We start from the raw sequence: 21,290 nt of genomic DNA, 5'->3' as shown, positions 1-21,290 counted from the left end.
CTACATGGCTACACTAAATGCTACCGGACCACATTTACGGCTCTCCAGGGTGGGCATAGTCATGCTACAGAAACTCACCTGGTTGATGCTGAGTCTGACAAGCGAATGAAATAATGGTGGGCTCAATTATATTCTTCTAGATATTCATCATAAGCTATGAGAGTGTCTATCTAGATCTCCCCGGGAGTGCCTTTTCAACCCAGGGAAACCTGCGTCAACATTGAGGGGAGGTATATTCTGCTCTATGGGCTTCTAGATTGGAGAGAGGTGTTCTTCCTAAACATCTATCCACCCATTCATGACGACAGGGTGTACTTTTTGAAACTCCAAATCTTTTTGGCCCTATATCTGAGAATCCCGTTAGTCTGGGCGCGTGACTTTAAATGTATCCTGGATGGTCATCTTGATCAGAGCCCCCCACGAGGGCAGATGAAAACAGGCATAGCAGGTACCCTGGCAGAGGTCATGGAGCAGGCTGGTTGTATCAACGTCTAGCATACCCAACATCCTAATAAGAGCGAATTTACCTATTGCTTGGTGGTTCATCATAGGTATAGTAGACAGGATGGAATACTGGTGTCCTGTGAGTTGAGGGATAGGATACAGTGGATATAGCACTTGGGCAGATTCCTGTCCAATCAATCTCCGGTTCTCTTTTAATTTGTTTGGGCTCATGCACATCCAGGTTTCCCAACTCAGCAACTCTGGCCAGAGTCCCTTGAAGACGCAGCGTTCTGCTCAGAAACTGGTGACATACTTACTGGTTACTTTGCTAACAACGGAAGGTCTGCCTCAATGAGGGCATTGGAGTGGAGCACACTCAAGGTAGTACTGAGGGGCGAATGTCTTATCAAGACAAACGTGTTAAGCTGGAAATGCTAGATGACTTGTAGGAGCATGAGTAAGCTAGTCAGCAAAGAGGCACCAGCGGCCGACCATCCACAGAGACTGTCATGCAGGTAGAGGACCACACTATTGGGGAAATTTGGGACAAACTGAATAAACTTACTTGGAGGGACTGTAGACAAAAAGTACACAGGGAGCGCGATAAGCCGGGTAGTCTGTCAGCTTGACTTTTGCAGTGTGAAATACCTCAATCTGTTATTATGGAAGTGCAGGACAGGTGAGGTGACCTGATACTCACGTAAGTGAGAATATATGATGAACAACTACTCCATTTGTCTGACCTTTGACGAGACCGAGGGCAAGGTTTTTTTTTTTGTTGGGTTGTGCTGTTAACCCTTAGCAAGAAACAGGCTGGACACAGTTCTTTCAAAAGATGCACTGGTGGAAGCCATCAGAGGAATGCCCCGCTGCAAGACACCGGGCACAGACGGCCTCCCCCCATAGTTTTACCAGACTTCCTTGAGTTCGTTGGTTTCCAGAGGTCATACATACTTGTAGCTTACTGCAGTCAATGCAGGAGGCTATGGTTGTTCTGTTGTCCAAACCAGGGTGTAATCCAGAACAGCTGTCTTCATACCCCTCGTGGCTATGATAAACACAGATGTTAAAGTGCTGGCAAAGGCCTTGGCTTACCACCTGAAAGTGGTAATCTCCGGTTTGATTGATGAAGATCAGTGTTGTTTTATTCCACTACGTAGAGCCATCATGAACGTACGCAGACTCACTCATGGCTTGCACTCAGTACAGGGCTCGCAGACAGATCATTCGTTGCATTGGATACTGAGTGGGTGTTTTACACTCTGGGCTGAGACGTTCTGTGTGAGGTGCTGGGACATATGGCGTGCTGTCCCAGGTTTATTAAATGGGTTTTCTTGTTTTACACTGATCCTTTAGCGAGGGTAAGTCTGGGTTATATATCTGGTGCTTGGTGCATAGAGCGAGGCGTGAGTAAGGGTTGCCCACTCTCTCCGTTACTGTTTGCCCTAGTGATGGAACCCCTGACAATTTGCCTCCAGGCTGATCTGGGCTGTTTGGGTGGGCGCGCTGGCCCACCTGGTCTCTTTGTACGCTGATGATGCTCTTGTTTATTTACGACAACCGGCGCTCTCGGTGCCACTCCTTTTACAGGAACTGCAAGGAGTTGGCAAGGCTTCTTGTCTTTGGGTGAATCAGGATAAGTCACTGATTTTTTCTCTGGCGGGCCTGGAGGCCTTACGTCAGGTGGGCCTACAATGGGAGTTGGAGGCATTCCAATAGTTGGGAATCCAGGTGGCACATACTACTGAGAAAAAATACTCCCTTACCGTGGAAAGAGAACTAATAGGGTGGCGTGCCTCTATGCTGCTTTGGCAGAAGCTGCCGCTGTCTTTGGCAGCCTGAATCTCCCTGGCAAAAATGGTGGTACTCCCCAGGTGCTGCTTCATCTTACAAAATTCACAGTGCTTGAACCCTTAGGGAACATTTAGGGAACTTGATAGCCTTTAAGTAGCACGCAACCTGAGATTCATCCTCGATTCAACACTCTCCATGACCAAGCAAGTCAACGCCATCTCATCCTCCTGCTTCAACACCCTCCGCATGCTCCGAAAGATCTACAGGTGGATCCCCACCGACACTAGAAGAATGGTCACCCAGGCCCTCGTCAGCAGCAGACTACGGAAACGCCCTCTACGCGGGAGCCCCGACCAATCTACTGAAACAACTGCAACGACTGCGACGCATACAGAATGCCTCTGCACGCCTGATCCTCCAAATCTCTCGCCACAGCCACATCATACCCCACCTGAGAGACCTGCACTGGCTTCCCGTCAACAAGAGTATCACCTTCAAGCTCCTCACCCACGCACACAAGGCACTTCACAACACCAGACCAGCATACCTCAACAAACGACTCACCTTCTACACCCCGAACCCCCAGCTCCGCTCCTCCGACCTCGCCCACGCCACCGTCCCCCTTATCCGAAGAGCGACCACCAGCGGCAGATCGTTCTCCCACCTCGCCGCCAAGTCCTGGAACACTCTCCCTACGTCAGACCGAAGACCTACTAACCTTCAGGAGGCTACTGAAGACCTGGCTGTTCGAGCAGTAGCAGCCCGCCCCCAAGCGCCTTGAGACCCTTGCGGGTGAGTAGCGCGCTTTACAAATGTCTCGATTGATTGATTGACTGGTCTGGGCAGGTCAGGGTAGCAGGGTGGGCCTACATGTTCCAAGACTAGACTCTACACATGGGGGGTCTCGGACTCCCGGACCTCGAGTTGTATTATCTGGCAGTGCAGTTGAAGCACAGGGCCAAATGGTGTGCTGCAGAGGATAATTCGGATAAGCGTCTGTTGACGGGGGGCCTGGAGGTGAGGTATCTGCCAATAGTCTTGGTTGCGGGCGCACAATGAGAAACATCCCATCCATTTGTGGTCTGAATGGTCACCTTGGCATGGGCAAACGGTGGGTGTTTAGGCTCAGACTTTTTCCTAGAAAGTTACTACTAGAGTGGTTGCCACAGGTCAAGGACCTGATCCACGAGCTCTCATTAACAATGAGGAGCAAAGGAGAATGTGAGTTGCTCAGGGAGCTGTACCCGGCCGGCTGACAAATGTATCACCTTTCAAAAGGCACAGGAGTTTTTAAGTGTGGGCCTGGGACGATTCCTACAATATGCAACTTTGTATTGGGTAGCAAGGAAGCAGTGGGCTGGTTTTCTGGCTGTGCTGCAGTTGAATTGCATGCTGGGACTGGTGATGGTTCTCGGGTCTTCCAGGAGACTGATGTCCCATCTATACCAGGCCCTGAGTGAGGGCAGTACGTAGACTACCTATATGGCACAGGTTTCTGAGAAGCCGATGTACCGGAGCCCATCACAGATAGTGAGTGGAATAGAACCTGAGCCTTAGTGAAGGAAGTTTCCAGGAATGCACAATTTAAGTTAGCCCATTTTTATGTCCTACACAGGGGCTACCTGGCCCCTACCAGACTCAATAGAATATACCCCACAGTAACAGATGAGTGCCCGAGGTGCAAGATAGGGGGTGCAGGGTTCACTCATATGTTGTGGAGTTGTGAGGAACTCTCTAAGTATTGCCACAGTGTGATAAGTTGCTTACAAAGTGCCACCAATATCAGCATTACACCGACAGCTGAGCATTGTCTGCTGGGGTCTAATCCTGTGCCCTAAGGACGGTAGAACTTGCTTTTCTGGAAATGCGCCCAAAATCTGGAAATCCATCCCAGTCCATATCAGAACTACCCCCTCCTTTATAAAATTCAAAAGGTAGCTCAAAGACCTCATCCTCAATTGTTCTCTCCCGAATGGATAGCTGTCGCCAAAGCGCACAAGCTTGCACATCGCAGCACACAGAAACTTTTGACATTAAAACTTCTACCTCATCCCCATCCTGACTTCTACCTCTTCCCCCCTCCCTGAAAGAGGCTCGGCTCAAGTCAATGTGCACAGTACTGCGATATTCTATGTCTTCCTTGCTTTTAATTTTGTACAGACTTCTGATGCGTCACAAATCAATATGTATACTACTGTCAGAGTGTGTGATTGTGTGTTTTCCCCGCTACGAATTTTGTAAAGCGCTTCTATACCTTAGGGTCAGCCAGCATTATATAAAACTCATTAATAAATAAAATAAAATAAAATATTGTTTTGCGCAATTGGGACTTATGCTAGCCAAACGTAACGTGGCCATTCGTTGGCTCGATGCACATGGCCTAAGCATCAGACATGGTTTAGGGACCTAAAGGAATGGTCCTGGGTAGAAATGAGACAAAGAAAAGGAGTCTGTACAGACAGGAGCCTGGAGGATGACTGTCAGGAGTGGGAAAGCATGCTACAAGAAGTACTTGATATGGAGGCTGTGGTGCCGGCTGCTGTTACGGGGGGGGTTGGTGCTCCAGCACGGGTCCTATACCTAAGGAAGTGATGTAAGGATAAGCAGGAGAGAGGTCCCTACTAGCATTTGTGGCCGGAAACTGTGACACTGGCTTAAATAACCCCATGGCTTAAAAAAACCCATGGAAGGGGAGTTAGTGATACTCCCCATTGAGGAAACAATGGACTTTCGAAGGAGCACAGAGGCAGCACAGCCTCATTTTCAGCATTCTGACCTCACTGCACAATGAATGTTATGTTGTAACCGATGGTAAATGTGTCGCCTCTAATATTTGTCTCTTTGATGTGGCAAAACTTCGAACTTGGGCCTACTATATTGAACCGAAGCTACCATCAAGCATACAGTCATAAAATTACAAAAGTATAAAACATTACAATTGGCTAAGTAAACAGAATCCTATTTCTAATAAAATGGCCTAGTGAGAATTTGACAGTGCAAATTTTGTATGCTCGTGTTTGTCAGAGAGGGTAACGAAGAACAAAACCTTTGATTACTCTGGTAATCTTTGATGTTACAAGTAACAAATAAGCTATATGTAATACAGAGTAATAGCAATCCACTGTTAAATGCCTTTTGACTTTAACATATATTTTTTTAAGTAATATGTCAGCATACTGTTATGATTGTTATATATTTCATAATAAGCAATCAGACCTATAACCTTTATTATTGGCTTGATACCAGAACCAACTTCGATCTGCTATTTTAAGCATATTCTTTCCCACTAGGCAACCATCAGGTATACTGTAATAAAAATTACAAATATGAACAAAATCACAGTTGTGAAAACAATATAATCCCTTTCCATGACCAGTAAAGCCTGATATGGATTATCAGGGTCCAAATTATTTTTTATTGTTGCAGTTTGATATAGCGTAAACTTGGTCCAAAGGTATTGGAGCACTTTTCTTGAACACCAGTTACATTACACAAAGAAAAATAAAATAGGTAACCAGTTCACAACAGGGCGCTCAGCACTGTATTAGGGAAAATCTAGAGATTCAGTTACAATCGGTGCTACTAAGGGTGAAGGGTATGGTTATCAAACATACCCACTACAATCTACACAGGTAGATCTTACTATAACATCAAAATTTCTCCCTGAGCACTCAAAACCATATAAACGGAGTATCCTCAAATCCAAAAGGTCATACAAATTATCACAATGCAGGAAGTCCAAATATGTTCCAGTTCCTTATATTGATCCAATTGACAAAATCCTTATATTCCAGTTAGTCGTTATTGTTCCAATGTTCACATCCAACCGCAGCCAACACGTGTTTCGTCGTGCTATGTAAGGCACAATGACTTCGTTAGGGCTGTCCAAAAAGTTCTCAACAAAAAAAATATTCTCTGTTCCTCCAATGGAAATCTCCTTGCTCAATAACCGTCTACTGTATCATAGAACGCCGGCTACCTATGATATAAGGGCTTGTGTACGGACGCTCCCGGAAAAGAATTGGAGACCTGTGATCGGAGAGACTGGTGATCGATGCCTAGGATCTAAGGAGATTTAAATTTACTGTACATTTGAAACCATGGGGAGTGACTGACACATAGAGAATATTGGAATAGAAGATATTGGATGAACACGAATACGCGGTGTTGGATACTACATACACGGTTATTGAGCAAGGAGATTTCCATTGGAGGAGCAGAGAATATTTTTTTTTGTTGAGAACTTTTTGGACACTCAGTGAACATTATCTGTGTTGTACTGTACCTGAATCAGTACCCTGGGTCAGTGAACATCTGTGTTGTACTGTACCTGAATCAGTATCCTGGGTCGGTGAACATTATCTGTGTTGTACTGTACCGGAATCAGTATCCTGGATCAGTGAACATTATCTGTGTTGTACTGTACCTGAAGCAGTACCCTGGATCAGTGAACATCTGTGTTGTACTGTACCTGAATCAGTATCCTGGGTCAGTGAACATTATCTGTGTTGTACTGTACCTGAATCAGTATCCTGGGTCAGTGAACATTATCTGTGTTGTACTGTACCTGAATCAGTATCCTGGGTCAGTGAACACTATCTCTGTTGTACTGTACCTGAATCAGTATCCAGGGTCAGTGAACATCTGTGTTGTACTGTACCTGAATCAGTATCCTGGGTCAGTGAACACTATCTCTGTTGTACTGTACCTGAATCAGTATCCTGGGTCACTGAACATTATCTGTGTTGTACTGTACCTGAATCAGTATCCTGGGTCAGTGAACAGTATCTGCGTTGTACTGTACCTGAAGCAGTATCCTGGGTCAGTGAACATTATCTGTGTTGTTCTGTACCTGAATCAGTACCCTGGGTCAGTGAACATCTGTGTTGTACTGTACCTGAATCAGTATCCTGGGTCAGTGAACATTATCTCTGTTGTACTGTACCTGAATCAGTATCCAGGGTCAGTGAACAGTATCTGTGTTGTACTGTACCTGAAGCAGTACCCTGGGTCAGTGAACATTTGTGTTGTACTGTACCTGAATCAGTATCCTGGGTCAGTGAACATTATATGTGTTGTACTGTACCTGAATCAGTATCCTGGGTCAGTGAACATTATCTGTGTTGTACTGTACCTGAATCAGTACCATGGGTCAGTGAACATCTGTGTTGTACTGTACCTGAATCAGTATCCTGGGTCAGTGAACATTATCTGTGTTGTACTGTACCTGAATCAGTATCCTGGGTCAGTGAACATTATCTGTGTTGTACTGTACCTGAAGCAGTATCCTGGGTCAGTGAACATTATCTGTGTTGTACTGTACCGGAATTAGTATCCTGGGTCAGTGAACATTATCTGTGTTGTACTGTACCTGAATCAGTACCCTGGGTCAGTGAACATCTGTGTTGTACTGTACCTGAATCAGTATCCTGGGTCAGTGAACATTATCTGTGTTGTACTGTACCTGAATCAGTATCCTGGGTCATTGAACATTATCTGTGTTGTACTGTACCTGAAACAGTATCCTGGGTCAGTGAACATTATTTGTGTTGTACTGTACCTGAATCAGTATCCTGGGTCAGTGAACATCTGTGTTGTACTGTACCTGAATCAGTACCCTGGGTCAGTGAACATTATCTGCGTTGTACTGTACCTGAATCAGTACCCTGGGTCAGTGAACATTATCTGCGTTGTACTGTACCTGAAACAGTATCCTGGGTCAGTGAACATTATCTGTGTTGTACTGTACCTGAATCAGTATCCTGGGTCAGTGAACATTATCTGTGTTGTTCTGTACCTGAATCAGTACCCTGGGTCAGTGAACATCTGTGTTGTACTGTACCTGAATCAGTATCCTGGGTCAGTGAACATTATCTCTGTTGTACTGTACCTGAATCAGTATCCTGGGTCAGTGAACATCTGTGTTGTACTGTACCTGAATCAGTATCCTGGGTCAGTGAACATTATATGTGTTGTACTGTACCTGAATCAGTATCCTGGGTCAGTGAACATTATCTGTGTTGTACTGTACCTGAATCAGTACCCTGGGTCAGTGAACATCTGTGTTGTACTGTACCTGAATCAGTATCCTGGGTCAGTGAACATTATCTGTGTTGTACTGTACCTGAATCAGTATCCTGGGTCAGTGAACATTATCTGTGTTGTACTGTACCTGAAGCAGTACCCTGGGTCAGTGAACATCTGTGTTGTACTGTACCTGAATCAGTATCCTGGGTCAGTGAACATTATATGTGTTGTACTGTACCTGAATCAGTATCCTGGGTCAGTGAACATTATCTGTGTTGTACTGTACCTGAAGCAGTACCCTGGGTCAGTGAACATCTGTGTTGTACTGTACCTGAATCAGTACCCTGGGTCAGTGAACATTATCTGTGTTGTACTGTACCTGAAACAGTATCCTGGGTCAGTGAACATTATTTGTGTTGTACTGTACCTGAAGCAGTATCCTGGGTCAGTGAACATTATCTGTGTTGTACTGTACCTGAATCAGTATTCTGGGTCAGTGAACATTATCTGTGTTGTACTGTACCTGAAACAGTATCCTGGGTCAGTGAACATTATCTGCGTTGTACTGTACCTGAAGCAGTATCCTGGGTCAGTGAACATTATCTGTGTTGTACTGTACCTGAAACAGTATCCTGGGTCAGTGAACATTATTTGTGTTGTACCGTACTTGAATCAGTATCCTGGGTCAGTGAACATTATCTGTGTTGTACTGTACCTGAATCAGTATCCTGGGTCAGTGAACATTATCTGTGTTGTACTGTACCTGAAGCAGTATCCTGGGTCAGTGAACATGATCTGTGTTGTACTGTACCTGAAACAGTATCCTGGGTCAGGAGTGAACATTATCTGTATTGTACTGTACAGTATCCTGGGTCAGTGAACATTATCTGTGTTGTACTGTACCTGAAGCAGTACCCTGGGTCAGTGAACATCTGTGTTGTACTGTACCTGAAGCAGTATCCTGGGTCAGTGAGCATTATCTGTGTTGTACTGTACTTGAATCAGCATCCTGGGTCAGTGAGCATTATCTGTGTTGTACTGTACCTGAAGCAGTATCAGCTCCTGGTATGCGGTACTCGCATCATGTTTTGGTTCACTGCTGGCAGTCGGGTTGTATCAGTGACACGTGTACTATGTTAACCGAAGATAACCGGTCTGTGTTTTTTGTTCGGTGCAAGGGCTCAGCCCATCCTAGTCACTGGGTGGTACCTGGCTTGTGTCCGGGGTCAGCGGGCTCTCCTCTTGACCCACCGGGCCAGGAAGGGCACCGCAGAGGCCCACCCTTCCGAGGAAGATATATTTGTCGCCTTCTTGCTGGAAGCTGTCCAGCCGCCAAACAGGATGGACGGACAAGCCGAGAGCAGCGAGTCTTTCAGGAAACCCATGTCACGCCGTGTGATCGCATTCAGAGGAAAGAGACTTACTTCTGATGTTTATCAGGCGCTGGGGAGAGGATGAGAACGCGGCTGCCTCCTCACTCCCCTTCAGCCTGCCGCCGCGGAGGGACGCGCTGCGGACATGTAGCCGGGCGCTGGCGTCTCCGCAGATGAAGTGACTCTTCAGCCTCCGCGAGGACGCGCAGCCTGCAGTCGGGTAAGGTAGCCAAGTGGGTTAAGGCTCCTGCTTCAGGTTAAGTGGTTTTAGCTAGTTCTTGAATGAAAACATTTGCTGTCACTTTTTTTTTCTGGTGAGGGTATGGGTACTTATCCGGGGAAGTGGATACGGGGCTTGGGACAAACAGTAACCGCACATCATACATAGTGTAGCTTGCTTTCAGTGTGGGTAAGCTCCTTAGCGCCCCACATAGGCGTTGCACATGCTGTAAAAACGATACAATATAGTACAAAACGATACAAACCCTCAAACCGTTTATTGTGTTACCTTCACGAAGACAGCTCTCAGCAAATCCAGTCAGTCTATTCCAGACCCATGTTCTATTTTTGCTAAGCTGTTCTTATATATTTGTGTAAATTGCTTTGGGAGCCTGGGGCTTAGCGAGCTATAGTGCTGCAGGTGCAGTGGCACAGGGGCCCCAGGTTATCAAGAAGCCCACTTTCCTTAGCGTGGGAATTGGATGAGTGGGCGAAATGTATCTCTCCCTGTTTTTGGACTGTGGGGATGTAAGGGACAATACCATCAGTCAAATTTTGAAGGGATTCCCGAGGATAAAACAGTGGCGACAATATGTATCCGAAGGCATGCTGCACATGGCATAATTCTTATTGAAACTGATACCTGAGGAGCAAACTCTTGATTGGGGGGAGGGCCGGGGAAACCATGACTTCTTTGTTTGGCTATTTAGTTAATTTCTCTCATTATTTTTGAGGGGTTGCAACTCATTCTATTGTCAAGCAGTGAAATTAACATAAAAAATAGTCAGGAAGCCCGCAGCCATCGCAATTGAATGTCGACATGCCAACAAACCATGTATGCCTAGCCTTGATTCCCTGATGCCTCTTAAATCTACATCTCGATATTGCCTACCTTTTTATCTTACTCTTGCTGGGTATTTCTTCAACCCTTTTTTCTGCCTTTGTCACTGTCTTTCCATCTTTCTCTCCCTCCTTCTTTCCCCCTTGTTGTGTTTTTGTTTTTCTTTGTTTGGTTCAAGGTCTGTTCAGGAAAAATGTGCCTAGATCACCAAAAATGAGTGCTGGTGGGCCCTAGTAAGCGCCGGGTCTGGGTTTCCAGTCCAGACAGTTTGTGTCCTTCCAAAAATATAATGTCTCCCACGCTCTTTCCCACTTCACCACAATTAGAGTCTTTTTACTATAAAAGTAGGGGATGGAGCAGTTTCCTTCCTTGCATTAATGCCCTGAGAGCCCTTACTGTGCCACTTTTGGGAACTGTTACAAGAGCTGGAAATTTAGCACAGAACGTTCTGCTGTTAAGGTGAGTGTGCAACCGCAAAGCTTGAGTCCTTCATGTCTACTCCGCCTATTATGGTAAAATAATGTTCTGAATGCGGTAACACATTTAACAGCTTGTATGTATCTACAGTGTTAAAAGACCAATTCTGTCGAGTTTACGATACAGAAATGTAATTATTTGTATTGCAAAAGAGGATGGGCTTCGTGGCTGCTATGAGATAATGGAGAACTTGAATCCGTTCATGGAATAACTGGTGTCAAATGTACACCTCCACAAGAGCTTTACACCTCATTGGCTAAAGGGTTCATAGTCGTGACATACAGCAGTGTCTGCTCTTATGGTAACACTTTGCTTACATAGGGTCTGAGTTGTGGCGATTCATACAAAATTGTACTTTTGAAGAGTGTGGAAAAAATGATTTTTTTTCCAGTCTGTTAGGCAGACCTAAGCAACCCTTTTTCAACAAAATAAATTGTGAACGATGTTTCTTGTTAAATTGTATGATGATAAGCCTTACAGAAAGGCTTAGTCCAGGGCCGGACTGGGACCGCAAACCGGCCCTGGCAAGTAAGTCTGGCTGGCGGCAGCGGGAGAGGGGGAAAGGATGGTGGTAGTGGGAAACACTGCTCCGGCTTCTGGTACTGGGGGGCAATATTGCAGCATTGCTGCAAAACCGTCCCTCTGTACCAAAAACACCCCCCACCAGTCAAAAACCAGACCCCAACCTTCCCGCCCACCGGGAAAACGCCCGGTGCCTGCTACAGCCAGTCCAGCCCTGTCTTGGTACTCCATTCTTATAGCTTTAGGTGGCCTGGAGTACTCAGAATTGTCACTCTTGGAGACAGACATGAGATAGTTGTTAGTTATGTTGTTACTGACACTGACAGCACTGCAGGGGCAATGGGTGGTGCAAACTGCAAAGGCCAGTCTAGAAGGGCCTGGCACTTTTTACCAATCAAGCATTGACAAGCTGTTTGGTTGGGAAATATCTATTATGGGCTTACCAAGAACATTTTTGGTAGGCTTTATTGTCACTCTCATTTGCTTGCTTCTTATTTAATGACTTGCCTTGCTCTTCTTGTGTTTGTCTTTCCCCTTGATCATATCCTCTTTTCATTTTTTTGATTGGCTGACTGGTGTCCTTCACTCTTAGATCTTGCCTACCAGACAGCGCAAGCTGTCTGGTTGCGATAGACCTATTATGGGCTTATGAAGAACTTGATTTGTTGGCTTTATTGTCACTCTCATTTGCTTGCTTCTTATTCAGTTACTTTCCTTGCTTTTCTTGTGTTTGTCTATCACCTAGAGCATAATAATTCTGCTATCCGTTTCACTGAGTGAATTCTATCCTCCCACTGCTTTCTTATAAGCGAACTACTTTTTTGTATTTTGGTTAAGCACTCAATGAGAATGCTTGTGTATTCCAGATGTCTTCCTCATGTTCTTTCCTACTGCCTCATGTTTCGCTCTGCCATGTGTGCTGCTCTCTCACTTTTGTGTGCTTCGCCCCAAACTCTCCTGCCCGCACTCTTTTTCTCTCTTTCTCTTTTCCCCACTTCCCACACTCTGTGTTGTTCACTGCACCATGTGAATTTCTCCCTACACATTCATTGCTCTCTCACTCGTGCTGCTTTTCCAATACTTATCCACACGCTCTATTTCTCCCCGCACCCCCAGTCTGATTTTATAATCAACTTTTCCACGCGAAAAATATATTTCTTTACAAATTGAAGTACGATCCGCCATCCTGGATCGGTGCCTACAGAATGCTGTGACACTGGCAGCAGAGGCCACGTCATCGTGCCGTTTTTTTTGTTTGGTTTATTTTTGTTGCATGCGCTGTGCAGCCTCAACAAAAATCATTATGCTATAGGTTTAAAAACTACGTTGCCAATGCTTGTTGCAGAAAGAGAGCATGCCAGGCAGGAACCAGCAGCGGCATTTCTCATGTCTGTCAATTGTTCATTCAGAGGTGTGATTGCAGGAGTGCTAAGAGACACCATGTAGTGTGAATAACTCCCTGAGAGTTGTTGACCAAACTGTGCCCTCTGTTCCAATGAGGGTGTGTGCCAGCTGTGTTTACCGGCAATGTATCAACAGGTCACAGACTGGGTGGAACAAACATGTCTGACTCCAGCAAATGAATGAGCTGGGTTTCATTTGGAGAGCACTCCGGTGCATGCTCGTGGAGTCGTGGCATTGATGATAGGGGCACAGCAAACCTGTTACCTTTTGGGTTGTGTGGCAAAAGCCACAATACGTTGATACTCTCGAAGTATGCGGCTACGAGCGATGCAAAAGATTATCTCAACTCATCTACCCATAGATTATAACATTTCTAAATATGGCAGCAAATCATGGAGCTGGCTTCCTGTTCTGGAAAGGTATTGTTAAAACTTTTTTTTCTGATTTACTCGATGCACCTGCAAGTTCCAGCACAGCTGATCGTACAATGAAAGTTGAACAGTGGCTTGCCATGTGTTTGGTGCAATAACATTTCAGCAGTGGTTAATTTGTAAAAAAAAAAGTGAGTACCGGGCCTTTCGTCAGGAGGCAGCTTGCACCAGCCCATTTCTCCTGTTAGCGCATGCTAAAACAAAGCCAACTACTACTAACCATGAAAGTGGGGAGAAGATGTGCCGTAATGGCCAGACTTCAGAGCTGGGGAACAAGGTTCAAGTCTTAGTGTCGGCTCAACATCCTGTGAATCTGGGCAAATCACTTAATCTCCCCGTAAATTAATGTGTCCTTAACTGATGCTCATGAAAAGCACCGGTGTTGATGAAGTGCCGCTGCTGAGCACCAGAAATCACCGGCTCAAATTAAGCACTGCATTTCAGTGATAAACGTTTCAATAGCCACGGTGAAGAGACATAGATCAAGGAGGGCGAAGTGCTTAGCATGGATTAGGCAAGGAACAGTTAGCATATGGATTTCGTTGTGCCATTTGTAAGAACGTTGTTATACCACCAATGTCATTTAAACTTTAATTGAGAGGTATTCCCGATGGGGCTGATTTGTTGATGACCAGCTTACATTCCTACTTCTATCAAACATTGTGAGTCCCAGTATGTTTCTTTCTCAACCATTTGACTGATGTAATTGCACACCCGAGACTATCATCTGCCAAAACCGTATCATTAATTCATTAACCCAATCTAAAACTCTGGTGATTCTTGTTAGACCTGGCAGTTTTGCAAGGTTATCCCCAAATATTTTGCTTCCTTCCTCCCATTTTTTCTGACCTGTTTGTGCTGGCTTTAGGACCTGCCACTGCAGTGTCTGTGCGTGTAGTTTTAAACTGCCATGTCGACTTGGCAAGTTCACTCACCTGCCAGGCCTAAACCATCCCTTTTATTTCATTTTTTTTAAAAACACATTTTTATTGATTTATTGTACATTCAAAAAGAACATGCAGCGTGTAGAGAAACAAGGGGTCTCGGTTACATGCCCCAGACCATCGTAGGTCGCCCTGTATCAAGGAGGGCAGTTAAGGCACATTCATAGCAACAGGAGATGGTTCATATCAACTTTCGAACAGGCTTATTGGCAATTCAAAAAGATCCTGGGCATTTAGTCGTAATCGATGAAACAATGCACATCCCGTGTGCTACCCACCTCTATAGTCCAGGCAGATCCCAGGGTTAGTCCTGTACAAGTCTCCTTGGTCAGTCATAGAGAAATGTGATCCCCCAACTCCCGACCCTCCCAGGCATGTCATTTAGGTACTGGCTTTGCAGGATCTAGGAAGCTCTAGCCGCAAGAATGGCAGCTAGTTGGAACGAGGGGAGATTGAAAATGAACAAATATACATAGGGTAGGCGCCTTTTCCCACCTCGAGGCACCAATCAGGGTGGGCGCCCAGACCACCACGGGCTACTCCACCGCCGCCACCGGGCTGTGCACATGCGCATCATCTTCCGCTTCGTCAGGGGTTTTGAGTGCCATTACTATTAGTTCCCAAGCTCTCGCCCTGTCCATCGCCTTTTCACTCCCCGTATGATTTGCAATCTGTAATCTAATCACCCCCTCACACTTAGCCCATTTCAGTAGGTTCGCTTTCCAATTAACAGCACTAGGAGCTCGCTGTTCTTTCCAGTGTGTGGTGATGGTTCTCTTGGCCAGTAGGAAGCCCAGGTCTTTACATTTACTGGTGAATTTATTTTTGGAGGTATGGGGAAACAAGGGTTTTCGGTTACATGCCCCAGACCATCGTAGGTCGCCCTGTATCAAGGAGGGCAGTTAAGGCACATTCATAGCAACAGGAGATGGTTCATATCAACTTTCGAACAGGCTTATTGGCAATTCAAAAAGATCCTGGGCATTTAGTCGTAATCGATGAAACAATGCACATCCCGTGTGCTACCCACCTCTATAGTCCATGCAGATCCCAGGGTTAGTCCTGTACAAGTGTCCTTGGTCAGTCATAGAGAAATGTGATCTCCCAACTTCCCTCCCGACCCTCCCAGGCATGTCATTTAGGTACTGGCTTTGCAGGATCTAGGAAGCTCAAGCCGCAAGAATGGCAGCTCGTTGGAACGAGGGGAGATTGAAAATGAACAAATATACATAGGGTAGGCGCCTTTTCCCACCTCGAGGCACCCATCAGGGTGGGCGCCCAGACCACCACGGGCTAATCCACCGCCGCCACCGGGCTGTGCACATGCGCATCATCTTCCGCTTCGTCAGGGGTTTTGAGTGCCATTACTATTAGTTCCCAAGCTCTCGCCCTGTCCATCGCCTTTTCACTCCCCGTATGATTTGCAATCTGTAATCTAATCACCCCCTCACACTTAGCCCATTTCAGTAGGTTCGCTTTCCAATTAACAGCACCAGGAGCTCGCTGTTCTTTCCAGTGTGTGGTGATGGTTCTCTTGGCCAGTAGGAAGCCCAGGTCTATACATTTACTGGTGAATTTATTTTTGGAGGTATGGGGAAACCAGTATAGGATGTAGTGGGCCATAGAGGGCTCCAAATCCCTGTCGGTTATGTCTGTCAGTACAGCTGTTACTTCTTCCCAATAACTATCTAGCGCCGGGCATTCCCATAGCATATGTTTAAAATCTGCATGATCTGCGTTGCATCTTGGGCAAGTCGCAGGGTGGGCCGGAAAATAGGTATGCAGTGTCTGCCGGGTAAGGTGTGCTCTGTGTAGTATATGGAAGTATATTAACTGGAACCTCGCATTCCTTGTGCTCTTCCAGGCTCTCTCCACCAGGTCATCTCATGCCTTGTCGGGGATAGCAGTCCCTATGTCCGTTTCCGACTTGAGCTTTAGAGCAGATGGGGGTGTAAGGATTCCAGTGTCATGCATCTGTTAAGGCATGTCACTGCCTTGAGTGTGCCACCGCCCTCACCACATATTGGCATCCCATAGAGGTGGGCGGTTCCGTCAAGACCGTTCCCCAATGCTTCCTGATGGCTGTCGTGAGGGCAGTGTACTGTAAGAAGTCGCCTCCGGGCAGGTCATAGCGGGCCAGCAGGTCATCAAATGGAAGAAGAGTTCCCCCTCATTTAGTTACCCCATAGTGGTTTGCACTTGCTGTGCCCAACCCTCCAGTTTACGCCAGATACCCCCATGTGACAAGGCCCTACATATATGCAAGGGTATCTCTGGGGCATAGGGGCATTTAATCGAGGCTCTCCACAGGTGCCTGTTCCAGCATTTCCTCGCAGTAGCAAATTCTAGGGTGAGGGGCTGGGGGGCCAATCGGGAGTCGGAGTACTATACGGGACAAGCCCATCAGGGGCCCAAAGACCACATCCGGCTCCCCCCCTTCTAGTGGCCCGCGCGACCCATTGGTGAGCCATTGGAATTGGGCTGCTAAATAGTAATTTTTGTAGTCCGGAACCGCCAAACCACCCTCCGGTTGGGGCGCCTACGTGTACTAAGGGCTACCCTGCGCCTACCCGTGCCCCAAAGGAAAGCGGTTATCATTGTGTGGAGTTGTTTGAAGTAGGGAGCTGGGATCCAGATCGGGAGGGTCCAAAAAAGATACAGGAGTTACGGGAGGGTCACCATTTTAAGGAGTGCCACACATCCGGCGAGAGACAAGAGGGGGAACCCCAAAATTCAAAGTTGGCCCTGGTTTCTCCAATGGCCTTCCCAATGTTGCCTTCAAGCATATCTACAGGGTCATGTTAGATAAGGGTGCCTAGATAGGGCAAGCATCTGTTTTCCCAGTTCACTCCCTCTGTACGCTCTAGACCTAACCTATTCTCTCGCACTGGAAAGAGGTATGATTTTGACTAATTCACATTTAACCCCGCCACCCTGCTGAGATTGTGAAGCAGCTTCTTGGCTCCCAGTAAGACTTCTCCAGAGTCAGCAAGGAAGAGGAGGAGATCGTCTGCATAAAGTGCTATATGGTCCATGAGCGTTCAGTCCCTGGTAAGCTCTCCCCAGTCTAGCACGTGCTGCGAGAGGTTCCACCACCAGAGCGAACAACAGCGGGGAGAGTGGACACCCTGACGTGTGCCCAGTCCCACCTGGCATGCCTCTGAGATCACTCCTCCCGTCTTTACCCTTGCGGTAGAGTCAGTGTGCAAAAGAGCTGTCCATTTCACGAATACAGGACCAAGACCCAGTATGCCCATTACTTGGAAAAGCAATGCCCATTCTAAGCTGTCAAAGGCTTTTTCCATGTCTACTGCTAATGTCGCAGCAGTGTCAGCGTTGTAGGAGTCTGCCTCTAAAATGTGCAAAAGTCTACGGACGTTCAGGGCCATGTTCCTATGCGGAATGAATCTGGATTGGTCAGCATGGATGAGGGTAGGCATGTGAGGGAGCAGTCGAGAGGCCAGGATCTTACTTAGTATTTTATAATCGAGGTTGAGCATAGACAATGGGCAATACGCCGATATGTCCCAGGCCTGCTTGCCCGGTTTCAGGAGGGGAACTATGATCGCCTCCCTAGTGGAGGCCGGTAACTTACCAAGCGTCTTGGCATCATTGTATAGGCGAGTGAGTTGGGGAGCTAATAAATCAATGTAGGTAAGGTAAAATTCCACCAGGAGACCATCAGTGCCCGGCGTTTTGTTACGTGCCATACTTTTGATGGCGCTGCGGAGTTCTGGAACCTCTATCTCGCGACCCAGTAGAGTTGATGCGTCCTCCTCGCGCGTCGGCAAGTCCATCCCCGCGTGAACTCTTGCAGCTCAGCGTCAGATGGGGCCAAACGGCTTCAGTACAGTTTGGTATAATAGTCAAAGAATAGATCATTGATTCCCTGTTGATCGTATTTAACAATATCCCCCTGGTCTCTGAGCTCCAGTATGGTTGAACCTCGCCTAGCAGGATTTGCCAGCCAAGTCAAAAGGCCTCCTGATTTATCACTTTTAGAATGTGCCCTCGTTGTAGAAGTCTTATAGTCGAAGCAGCGCAGGCGCTCCACCTGCACAGCCACTGCCGCTCTCGCTTCTAACATTTCCCGGTGTGCGTCCGGTTTCCCTGGTCTGTCCCTCTCCAAAGTAAGCAGGCGCTCATCTTCCTGATGAATATACCAGAGGAGAACCTTCCGGACCCCCACTAATTCAGAAATGCACCGCCCTCTGATCACGACTTTGACGGCGTCCCATTCCACAGTGGTGGACCTAGCTTTGTCCTCGTTGGCCTGGAAGTACTCTGAGATGGCTGCGCCAATAGTAGTATGGAAGACCTGATCTTCTAGGGCCTCCAGACCCAAGCGCCATGTGGGTATTGTGGGGCCTGTGCGCACCCAGAGCAACCATGCCAGGATAGGGTAGTGGTCTGAAAGTGTCCTTGTGAGATACTACTACTAAACCCCCCATGGACATCCAACGAGCATAAAATGGCATCCAGACGAACGTGCAAGTCATGAAGAGCAGAAAAGAAGGAATAGTCCCGGTCCATAGGATGACCCTACCTCCAAGTATCTATCAAGCCCCATTTCTGTTGCCAGGTACGGCGTGACGCTGCAACCCTATGTGCAGGTGCGTTAGGAAGTGGTGGGTGGGATCAATCTATGGTAACATCAGTGGCACAGTTGATGTCTCCCCCTAGGAGCAACAAGCCTGTGAGTATGTGTGCTAACGTACATGACAGTAAGGTACCCAGGGTAAGGACCCTCCCATCTAATCTCCCCGTTACCACTACAAATCTGCCCTCTGGGTCCACAACCTCTGATGTGCAGTGAAAAGGGACCCCCTCACGTATCCATATCAACACCCCTCTCGCATATGCAGAGTATGTAGTATAGTAAACCTGACCCCTCCAGAGGCACTGCAGCGCCCTCCCCTCCGGCACCAGGAGATGAGTTTCTTGTAGGAGTGCTATCAGTATCGCTCTGCGAATCAGTTAAGAGTGTATCTTGTGGCGCCTAACCATAGAGTGCATACCCCTCACATTCAACGAGAGACATGCCAGTCCTAATGGGGGTCCCATTGATGTTGTCTGTTCAAGCAGTCCCTAGAAAGCGACGTCCCCGTGACACGCCTGGGCCCCCATAAACAACCCAAACTAGTAGAACCGCCCCAACTCCCCCTCCCCAGGACAGGTAGCCAACAAGGTGTCCCCATTCAAACTGTGAGAACTCCAAGCATTGTCAATTGACCATGGTGGTGCGGCCCCCTCTAAGCAAGAAAAGAGACCCTGCTATACACCCTGTGATGCCGCCTCCCCGCTAAGTGTTCCAGTCAATATACCCCCTTCAGCTGGATGTTACCTAAGGGTCTAGAGAAGGGAGATCATCAGGTCTCGAAGGCAGCACTGGCGTTGCAGGGACATCAGGTATCAGAAGGATCCGCTCAATAAAAGTAATGTCAGTGTCCTTACTTAAGATCATACGCCGTCTGGGATGTCACCACTGGCATGTGGGCTCTCAGGCTGTCAGTGTCGCTGCGGCCTGATGAGGATTCTGATCGGCTGAGTCGGCGTTCTCTCAACAGCCTAGCCACCACTGGACGTGGAGGAGCCCCTGGTTTCGGCGGCCTTGCCGGTACTCTGTGGGCCCGCTTCAGGGCATAGAATGGGGAGAGGCCCTCGGGCGCCACCTCGTTTCGCAGCCAGTCTTCCAGATATTTGACCATGTCGGACCCCTCCATTTTTTCGGGTATCCCAATGACACGGATATTATTGCTCTGCCTGGATCTCCCCTCACTGTCCTCAGCTCGCAGCTCCAAAGTCTTCACCTTGGCTTCCAGGGTAGTGAGAGAACGTCTCATGTCTTGTATTGCATAGTTCAGGCTCTTAAGTTCTTTTTCATTGCTCGCTACCCTGTCTTTGAGCTTACGGAGGTCATCCTTGAGTAGGGTGAGATCCTTACCGATAGCATCTATCTTCCCTTCCAGCGCTGTTCTGGAGGCCGTTATTGCTTCCATGATGTCTGCCAGTGTGGACTTCCGGGAGAACAAGTCTCCACTAACATCAGGTGCCATCTCTTCCTCCTCAGAGTAGGGTCCGGGGACATCCATGCTCAGAGCAGCAAAGCCTCTTTTCTTTAGAGATCTCCCCATCTCGAGGTTATGTAGTGGCGGCGCCCGATGAATTGTATCGTCTTCTGGGGGCGGTATGCCAGACCCTCAACCAGCCCGACGGGTCACCTCCAAGGTGGTGTTTGCCCCAGTCCAGAGAGCTCCAGCCAGCTTCGCCCCCCGGTAGTCCCACCACTGTGAGTGCCGCGAGCCAACACATTTTGCCGAAATCGTACACCACCCAGCAGTCCGCCAATTCTGCAGGTATATTCTGTACTAGGTTCTCCTCGCACCCTTCAGACACGGATCGGGAGTACGGAGCAATTCCAACAATCTGTGCAATTGGTTATCCCTGTATTGGTGTCCCCTGGGCTTGTGCAACAGATACAGTGTCCCGCACATGCCTCCCCCAATGCGCATGTGCCATGGGCCACCCCGTGTTCCCAGGCAGTGGGTCCCAGGGAAATGGGGGTCTCTAGTGGGCCGTCTTATGTGACCAAGTGTGTCACCTTGCAGCAAATGTTCCTCCAGATGCCGCACCCGTAGCCCCCCATCAGCCCCCCAAAGAGGACCGCCAGGTGCCATCGAGGTCTCTCACCGCAGCCAAGGATCTTCAAACTGTCCACATGCGTCTCAGCTCCTCGTGAGATGCTGCGCTATTATAGCACAGTGTTAGCCCAGATGCCTCTTAGGGTACAACACTCTCCTGTCCAGGGATTGTG

At 47.6% G+C, this 21,290-nt stretch overlaps 1 protein-coding gene across 3 annotated transcripts in view; it reads left to right on the top strand.

Annotated features, from left to right (window-relative positions):
* Positions 1–21,290, top strand: part of EXOC3L2 (exocyst complex component 3 like 2) — a 547,377-nt gene that overhangs the window by 210,881 nt on the left and 315,206 nt on the right. Inside the window, exon 1 of one of the 3 annotated variants that reach the window (XM_078660902.1) lies at positions 9,439–9,858. The exons of the other annotated variants lie outside the window; for them this stretch is intronic. The gene's annotated coding sequence lies outside the window, so the exon portion shown is untranslated. Of the gene's footprint in view, positions 1–9,438; positions 9,859–21,290 lie in introns of those variants that run through there. 3 annotated transcript variants of the gene reach the window in all.

Source organism: Lissotriton helveticus, chromosome 9, assembly GCF_964261635.1.
Source record: "Lissotriton helveticus chromosome 9, aLisHel1.1, whole genome shotgun sequence".
Lineage (NCBI taxonomy): Eukaryota > Metazoa > Chordata > Amphibia > Caudata > Salamandridae > Lissotriton > Lissotriton helveticus.
Note: the sequence above shows the minus strand (reverse complement) of the source record. Positions and strands in the feature narration are given on the sequence as shown.